The following is a 10,629-nucleotide window of genomic DNA, read 5'->3' on the forward strand; positions in this document are numbered from 1 at the left end:
AAAAACTATATGTAACAGTCCAACAAACTCGGTCAACACTTTGAAGAATCCTGTAAAAAAAGTTTTTCAAAAATAAAAAACCCTAGTTGGCTCATTTTTAGACTACTTTTATTTTGCTCTCTCAAAATTTATTAGATCTATTTTTATCTAAGGTAAAAGCTTTAAAATATAAACACTAGCTGGCATTTAATAAAGTCATTTTTTGTGGTTTCGTTTGCAGTTTATCTACCTTGCTATAAAAGTAAAACTTATGAATTGTTCAAAAGTTATTCTGTATAGATCAGGGTTTCCCAAGAGGGCAATTTTAGAAAGTCAGGGGACAAAAGAGAAGGCCAAGACTAGTAAGGAGCCATAAGTGATTGTAACTTTTTAGCAGTCACTGAACAGTGAACATTACAGTTGTTTGCATTATTAAGTTACAACTTTAACTAAGTAAAGACAAAATAGATATGTATTCATCTGTTCTGAAAGAGATTAAGATTAATAAGGATTAAAAATTTCAAAAAAAAATTCGATTAAATTTTTCAAAATTAATTGTTTTCAAGTAACCTACTTATCAACGTCAACCAGTCTGCAATAACACCCTCAAAACCCTATTAACTATTAGAAGTTTTCCTGTCCAGATTAAACATTAGTCATCTAAACATTTTTTGTAAAATTTGTTTTATTTTTGTTCAATGAACTAATAATTTCTTTCTAATTTTCATGTTGCAACCATAAAAAGTATTTTAAAAACATTATTAATTTACATCAACTTTTCTCACTGAAGTATGTGCAGTTTAAATTACTTAGCTGGCGTTAACTGACATATACAAAAACCATTGAAAATAATTATTGCTGATTTGTTTTTATTTAAGTTATCATTATATATAAAACAGCTTTGGTCTAAATATAATTTATGTTTAATGATAATATATTAAAGGGCATAGGGGGGTCGGACATTTTTTTTTTCACTAAAAATAACATATGATCTTATGTGAAAGCTTAAAGTACAATCTACAAGCCAGTTTTTATAGAATTAAAAAATATTACTTAACTTTTGAGTTATTGTAATTTTTATAAAAAGTTTCCGATACAAAGGTATGGACCGCAAATTTTTCAGGATCAATTTTCTCAGAAAATTAAAAAATCACTAAAAATCTATTTTCTCTTTCATTTTTTGAGCTAGAGACCTCAAACTTTCACAAAACGTTCCTTTTAAAGTTTAAAAGACTTTAAATGTTGGAATTTTGAAATATTGAAAAATAAAAATTTTAGATAAAAAAAACAAAAAAAGAGGTGGTTTTATTATAAAAAAAAATTTATTTTTAAAAATTAAAAAGTTCCTGCATTCAATCTTTTTAAAATTTAATAATACACTTTCTGTGAAAATTTGAAGAAGATTGGTTGAAAAATGAAGGAGGAGATAGATTTTTAGTGAAATGGTGTTTTTTCGCTTTTTTAGTTTCCATAAGGATGCTATTGAGGTCACCAACTTTGATTGCTCATATCTTGAATTTTTTTTTGACTTTTTTCAAGCGGTTAAAAATGTCTGATAGCTCAGATAAAACTCTATAAAATAAGACCAACTTGTAAAAATCAAGGTGGACCCCCCCCCCCCTATGCCCTTAATAAGTCTGGATGTAAAATTGTAAAAAGTAAATAAGAACATCTAGAAATGGATATGCATATTTTACTTTTTTTATAATTTCAAAATAATACAGAATATTGTTTTTCTCAAGTGTCGATAGTAGTGTTACACAATGCTTATTAGTGTGCTAAACATTGTGGACCAATTTACAACTAATGCAAAAAAAGTTTGCACAGTGGAGGGGCAATTGCTTTTTTTAACTTTTTATAAGGTACTCATAGCAGTTTAGTATTACTGTACTTACTTATACAAATGATATTTACAAGACTGAGCACTTAGCAAGGTATAAACTTTTATTATAAAAAAGCTTATACCTTCTTAAGAACTAAATTATCCATTTTACTAGGTATTGAGTTGATATTAACTAACACTCAAATTATTGTTAAAAAACTGTTTACCTAAAGAATATTCATAGTAAAAAAATTTATAAGAAATCTGTTAATAGTAAATGTGATTTATTCTTTTGTTAAAATAGTATCATATTGTATCTTGGGACACCTTTTTTTTCTCTAAGAATTCCAATTTCTAAGAATTTCTCTAAGAGATCCAAGTGCACTTATTTAAAGTAACCAATCATCACTACTAACAAGTTTTGTTTTACTCTGGTTTTTGATATAACATATGAAAATATAAATGCTTGGTGAAGGATTTGGTACAAAATAAGCGTATAATATAGTTTTTAGGAAGGTATAAGCATTTAAATAATAATATACAGGTAGAAGTTTATATCTTGCTAAGTGCTCAATGTTGTAAATAGCATTTGTATAAGTAAATACAGTAATACTAAACTGCTATGAGTTTAAAACTAAGATTTGATACAATTATAAGCTTTCATTAAGATATAAATTATAAGTCTAGGACATGTATAAGTAATTTTACTACTGTTTAAGTCAAAAAATCAAAAAAATATGTGATTTTTGGGGTTGAAATCAGTTTTTTGGGCAGCAACTTTTTTTTTTGCAAATTTATATTTTTTTTTAGATTTTTTTAACTAAGCAAAAACACATTCAAACCATATCTACATAAATGAATAATTACAAAATTACTGCAAAAAATTACTGAAAAAATACTAAACAATTCTTTAAGTCCAAAGTAACGTTTTTATGTTATTGTATAAAGATTAGACTATGAAAGTTTGAAGAAGATTGCTTGAAAATGTAGGAGGACATAGATTTTAAATAAAAGAGTCTTTTTTTGCTGTTTTAGTTTTCCCTTCCTATAGGGAACCTATTATGCGGCCCTACTTTGACCTGTCATATCTCAAAAATTAATTTGAATTTTTTTAAATGGTAATAGCAACTTGAAGCTTGGTAAACTCTCTAAAATAAGATCAATTTTTAAAAAACATAGCTAACCCCCTATGGCCTTAAAATCATGGAACAATTAGCTAAAAAACATAAGAAATGCTCAGAATATAATTAAAACAAAGTGTATATTTTTAATAAGAGTTAAAAGATAATCTGATTATTGTTTACAATTAAAGTCTTAAACAATTCCAGAATTAGTTAAGACCTTTTAAATTTTTATTGATTGTTTAAATAGTTTATTCTAGACTATTTTACTGCTACTCATTTACAAGATTTTTTAATATTTTAAATTAGTATAGAAACTTTAAACTGTACACAATTCTCAATAATAAATTTAAGTTGCCTGGCTTTTAGCATTATTAATTTTTCTGATATTGTAATTAATTATTTATTTATTTTGTCTTTGGTATAGGTAAGTCACTGCAGTAAAAAAGCCAAATTGTTAAATATGCTGAAGAACATTTACTACTCAGCCATTTTAGTTATTCTAATAAAAACTTTGTATATATTTTAGATCAGGTGTCTAAAATAAAATGCTAATTCTTAAGAAACACTGACAAAAAAAAACAATAGAAAACTTTCTAGAAACTTAAAAAAACATCGAATTCGAATAATTTTAAAACCATGTTTGGACAACATCTCTAGTTGGTCAGTCAAATACAAAAAAACTTTTGTAAATAACGGGCAAGGTTTATTGAACTACATTACATACTTTCGCGAGTCGCTGCATTTTCGTAGATTTATATTAACAAAACGTTTAGTTCAGTTACCAAATTAAAATCAAAAAGTCATTAAAATAGCACCACAAGTTACTATCAATTAAATTTGTTTTATATTTATAAGTTTTTATTAAAATAGTTATATAAAAAAATGTTTAGTATTGTCAATTGAACAACAAAAAAAGCGCACAAAATAGTTGATCCTGGGAAAAAAACTGGTGCACAAAAAAAACCTTTCGGTTATCGTAGTAAAGGGTAAACTTATTTTTCATACTGGGTTAAAATTGCTATTAACAATCTATATTTCGAGCTTCTTTCATTAGTTGTCTAAATAACCGATATAAATTTAAATTAATTAATTAAAACAGCTCGAAATAAACATAGTTTACTAAATTTGTATGTATTGTATTATAACATGTATATATACTGGTCAAAAGTGTGTTTAAACTGAATTAAGACTGCAGGTCGTACTTTTCAACCCTAGTTTTAAATATTTTTTGAGATATGGCTTAAATACGTATTTAAGTTTAGTCATTTTTAAAAGTTTTTAAAGTTCTTATGGATTAAATTTTTTTCAAACTATTTTGCTATCATACTATAACTAATTAGATCTTCAACTTATTTTTTTTTCAAACATATACTAGTTTTTGAGACATTGCCTTTTAGTTATAATTTTGAAATGTTTAGTTAATTTTCATATAACCACCGAACAGTTATATGAATTTGATTACTAAATTGTTTTTAATAACTGCGGCCACCTGAAAACTTTATTCTTTACGGTGTCGCCCGCTAAAAACTTTTTTTTAAATTAGCTTGTAACTTATAAAAGGTTGGTATTTGGTAACCCTTATATTAAAACCGATTACTAACGTAATCTAAAAAATAAAAATATGAAAACTAACAACTGTAAGAATATAGTTTCACAGCAACAAAACATTTTAATACAAATAGTATAAAACATAATAAATATTTGATATAATTCAAACTTACTTTTTAGATATTTTAAACTTAAACAAAAATTTACTTTAAACTTAAATATAAACAATCATATAAAAATATAAACCACCAGCTAAGGTTCAGACAATTTATTTTTTTTACCTGGTAACAATAATTTGCACAGTACTTGCATTATTCAATTGGCAAACGTTTCTCTGTTTTTTAAGTTTGTAGAGAACTATTTTAATTTCGAGCTGTCAGTTTCTTCGTTTTTTCTCAAAGCTTGGCCGTTATAAACAAAGTTCCGTTAGATATATCTGATTTCAAACTTTTGCTTTTTAATACTAAAATGTCAAGATTTTGACGCTTGACGATAAAACTTACAGAAACTATAGTACCTATAACCGCTTATTAAAGCCATAATCAATCTCTAACAACTATGGTCTCAGGTTAATACTTTACTGTTCATGTGGCTAGCTTTCTTGAAATACTTAAAATTAATATTTCAACCAACTTTTGTTTCACCTCTCTTCAGCACTCATAAACTTGGCTTGTAAAATCTAGAACATAAAAACTAGATTAAAGGTGAGAAATTATTCTGCTTAATTTAATTTGTTTCGTTTAAACGAGGAGTTCAATAAAAATATTTTTTAACACTCACAAAAAATGATCAATATTTTTTATCAAAAACCAATAAAATAACTCTCTGTATATTTCAATGCTGAATATGACAATTTTTAAAGATTGTACTATTATATTAAGTTCTCTTTTATTGCACTACAGTAACCTCTCCCATCTTTACGCACTCGTGACGTTACGCACTCTTGTTTAGTTACGCATTTTAGAAATCTATAAATTTCAAAAAATAGAAATTTTAACATTTTATAATAATGCACAAATTAGGTTTATAGTATATTTTTAATTTAAAATATGTTATTAAATGCTAACTCACCTCTCTATTTCTTTAGACTTTGTAAACTTATGTTCCTTGACTAATTGATACACATTTAGTTATATCTCAGTATATCATAAATTGTTAACAATAAGAGATTAATTTTTATATTTTTGTTCAAAAGAAGAAATCCATTACAGCACCAAATGCATATTTTTGTAAAAGTCTATAGAAACAAATTTTAATATAGACACCACACCATTTCTTAATTGTAAACGTAAAGTATCAAATAAGTCACATATAAATAAAGATAAAATCTACTAACTATTAAAACTAGTAAGTGTTTTCACAAGTATTATTGTTTTATATAATTTACATTTTTTCTTTTAATGTATGTATAGTTTTATTTTTTGTTTTCATATTTATAAATAAAGTAAACAAAACGTTAAAAGTATGAAAGTCCCCAGTCTGCTTTTAACTAGAAGCAATATCAAAAAACAGTCATTATAGTAAATATATTTGCTTCTCTCGTATCTTTACGATCTCTTGTATCTTTACGCATTTTTCTGTGGACACAATGTGCGTAAATAAGCGAGAGTTTACTGTAGTTACGAATTGATGCTAAAATTTTTATAAACTTTAAAGTGAGTTTCCACTAAGATTTTTTTTAATGTAGTAATAAATCTAAACTGAGGTCAAAATATTGCTTACATATTACCAGTACACACTTATTCAATATTACTTTTCTGAGATAAAAGTATGACTTCATTATTTTAAACAAATCTACAGTTATAACACTCGTTGCACTCTAAACTTTAGAGTAGAGCACTACATTTATAGCTGAGTTGTGAGAAAAACAAATATGATGATAAGGCTTAGTTTGTACTTTTATATCACAGAAAAGGAAAACACTTCTATCTTTTAAAAAACTTGATTTTTTTGACTACTCTTTAGCTTATCAGCTATGCTTTTAGTCATTAATTCTGTATCGATTTTTTATTAATTACTGTTGTTTTTTCATAACCCAAAAATAATGTTTTTAACAAGTCAAAGAATAGCTAATTTTGTAAGAATTTTATTGTTTAACAAAACGTAGATGGAATTTTGTAGCCAAATGTAGCTTTGATTTTAAAGCAGAGTCATTATAAATGAAGCATCTTAAAGTTAAGCAATTTTTAGTTTTATGTTTTTAACATTTTAGCCTTGAAGACTAAACGCTTGACATTTTAAATGTAAGAATCTATAGAACTAAAACCTTAAGTTATGTCAATTATGGTTTAAAGCAAGGGTCAAAATTTATGACAAACAACGGGCCAGACTTACGAGAAAAAGTCTTTTACTGGTGACATTCAAAACTAAAAGTCTTCATAGGGTACCGTAATTTTAAAAATTGTACTAAAAAACGTAGAAAACATTTTAGACTCAAACTTGATTTTAAATTATATTTAAAGTATCCAAGTGGTGTGCGACTTGATAACCGAATGGTTCTTCGTGCACCAGGTCCTAGGACCAAATATTATGAGCGATTTTTTGTCATTCAATAAAAATATATATAAAGACTTAAAAGACTAGTTAAATAGTTTAATAGTTTATCAACTTTAAAGATTCAATAAATAATAATATTATTTGAAAAATAGTATTAAATAATAATAGTTGTGTCAATAGTATTAATGTATGAAAACGTCGGAGTTTTTTTCCACCGAAACCTGGTAATAAATAGATGGTTTATTTGTATTTTTATTAGTATTTAAAAAGCTCATTACTTTACAGTAAATTAAGCAATATTTTTATATTTAAGACAAATAATTATAACGTTCTCAACAGAGAGAATGTTTATTTTGTTTATTTTTATTTTTTGGGATTTTACATAAATTTATTACACTGAAAATTTTAAACTTACTTTAGTTAGTATTTTGCAAAAAAAAATGTAGGGCTTCTATAGAGTAAGCATTTTTGGCTGTGTTCAAAATACGTATTCAAGATTACTAAAATGTACTATTGCTAGAGAAAAAAGGCTTTTTAAAAACTAAACTAACTACTACAAACATGTTTCTTTAATAAGTAGATATGCAAAAAAAAAGCTTATCTAATTTTCTCGCAAAATAGAAGTGAAAAAGTCATTAGAGCAGTCTAAACTTGTAGATAAATAATTTCATTCATTAGCACTGTTGATTTTAGCCTTATGCATATTGTTTGTTAATAAAGTTTCACTAGCTTTAAAACTTCTGTAGTAACAGTTTTTATAATATAATTAGAATAATAAGTAATAGTAACAAATTTAAACAGTATTATATCTTTATTAAACAAACACATGTTTCTTCAACGGAGCTCTGTTAAAAATAAATACTGTAAAGAAAGAATAGAAGCTAAAGTAGGTATATATATGTGTGTTTATTAAAAAAAAAACTATAGATTATTGTAGATTAATAACTAATAATAGATACAATATATAGTGTTAAATCGAACTGTTATAGAAATATATAATATTCAATTAAACTAGATAATTCAAATAAACAAAATGTAAACTAGATAAAGTAAAGTAAATCACAAAATAAAAGAACAAACCATAATATATTTTATTACAAATAAAGACTATAGCACTCACATGAAAATTTAAGAAATACTGGTTCAAAAGATTAAACCGTTGTTAAACTTTGAAAAAATCATCCAATAATTACGTCACGATATTACGCTCTAATAAATTTACATTAATACAAGTCATTTACCTTGCACTGTAAACTAGATAATATATTCTTTATGTTTGGAAAAAAGTAGAGGCGCTTTAGTTCGAAACATATTACTATTGTTTTAAATACACAATAAATAAGAGTATTAAATACATACAATATAAATTAAAAACAAACAATATAAATTAAGTAAATATACTAAATACCTATAATAAAAAGAGTATTGTATCTATCATTAACCATTAATCTACAATTATTTATAGCATTTGTTCTTATTTTTAATAAACACACATTTATATATACATACTTTAGCTTCTATTCTTTTCTTACAGTACTTATTTTTTACAGAGCTCCATTGAAGTGCGTTAACTTGTTAACACACATATACATGTGTTAGTGTAATAAAGAAAGAGTACTATTTAAATTTGTTATTACTATATCTTCCAGTGAACTTGTTTCGCTAGGATCTTTATTAGCAAATTCTAAGTTTTTTTTTTAATTATTAGACTAGTAAATATAAATTTTGTTTATTAGTTTTAAAAGTGCATGTTTTACTTAAAGAATTAAATCTTTAAAAATTCAAAATAAAGTTTGACATAAAAAAAAGGTTATAATTTTATAACTAAGTTTCAATTGCCTTTTTATCAAAATGTAAACAAAAAAGTTTTATTATTTGTAGAAGTAAGCAACAACACTCTAAAAATGTAGCATAAACATAAAAAATGCTGTGTTTGTCTTTCAGAAAATTTTAGCCTTAAAGTTTCTTTCTCCTTAAGTACATTTTTTCTTACACGTAGAAAAGTGAACTTAAAATTTAAACTTAATTGTGCTTAATGTGTTGTTATAAAAGTAGTTTTGATGTTGCAAAACGTTTTATTGCAATGTATACTATGTTTTTTTAAACATATCTAGTAATTTTGCTTTTCGTTTTGTTACTGTAAAAATTCACAAAGAATTAGTTTTATTTGATTACAATATAAAAGTCGCTAAAAACAAAAAGCCTTAGCAATTATTTTTGAAGATATTTGTTTAACTGTTTGAGAAAGTTTAACAGTTGTTATTAAAAAAAAGAAGTTTAGTTTGAAAATTAGTTTTAAAAGTTTTCTATGAGGTAATAGAAATAGTAAACAATACTGAAGAAGTCAAAATAATTTGTTAACTGAAAACCGCTGTTTTATTTGCACATAGTATAGTTATAAAGTGAAAAAATCTAAGTTAAAAGAAGTTTTATTTGTCACAAATATTTACGGACTTTTTGAAATTTACTTCGTTGAAAACAAAAAAAATACATACATGCTGTTTGTATTAATTTTTATAAAAGTAAATTTAAAGTTTCTTGATTAATGTGGCAACAGATCAATTAAAATTTTACTTATGAAAAATTTGATGTCAAGTATTTAAGTTAAAAAAAATTCGATTGATAAAAGATTATGGTACAGTAAAATAATTTTTTAATCCGTTTTAGAGAAAAATAAAATAAAGTTTTTATTTGCTTAGTTACAGCATATCAATCAGGTTCTGCTCAAAACGCGATTTCAAAATGACTTCATAATTACTCAACGGATCGCCTTAAAAATTTTATTGGAAAAATTTAGGTCGTCATTAGTGAGTATACGAATTTTCATTTCCATACATGCAGTAACTTCGTCACACGAACTTTATGGTCAACTATTCTTTGATAAGAGATCCATTCAGATTACATAAGATTAGTTTTATTAAATGTACAAGATATATATAGTAAAATATGCTACCAATCAGTCAGATTTTTTGTGATGTTTTAAACTTTCGTCAAATAAATAACTATTCAAAAAAATTGTATGGATTTTAAAGAATATCATATGAGCACTTTGATTGATTAGTTACAACTGTTTTTTTTATTTCTTTAGTTTCACTAGTCAACATTTATCCTGGTCTTTATCAAATTTGAAATCTCGTTTTACATATATACAATTACCTTTTATCATATATTTAAAAGCTGTTCTTATACTTTATTTGAATTAGTCAAATTAGCAAGTTTAGTTTCAAAATGTAAAAATATGAACTTGTTTATTACATCATAATAAAGTGTATAATTTAGGTAAGTTGAAATAATAACTCGGAACGTTATAAGTCAATGTTACTGCAGCTATTTAGCAGTCAATATAAGCATATATTTGTTCGTTATTACAAAGAAAACATCTAACTCTTCATAAAAACCTACATACTTTTGTTTGGACTTTATTAAGTTATTTTATAATGATTGAAAAAACTTGTTTTTAATAAATACAGGACTAATACTTTATGCTAAATGGTTGAAAAACAAATAAAAACTGTTTAAAGTGTGTAGAATTTGCCTCATATTTGTCCTGGACCAAATTTTAAAGGTTTTCGTGGTGTGCGACTCGATGATCGAAAGGTTCATCATGCACCGGGTCCTAGGACCAAATATTTTGAGTGGCTTTTTTGTCGTTCAATAAAA

The sequence above is a fragment of the Thalia democratica genome, chromosome 7, assembly GCF_965202585.1.
Source record: "Thalia democratica chromosome 7, ktThaDemo2.hap1.1, whole genome shotgun sequence".
NCBI classification, from domain to species: Eukaryota; Metazoa; Chordata; class Thaliacea; order Salpida; family Salpidae; genus Thalia; species Thalia democratica.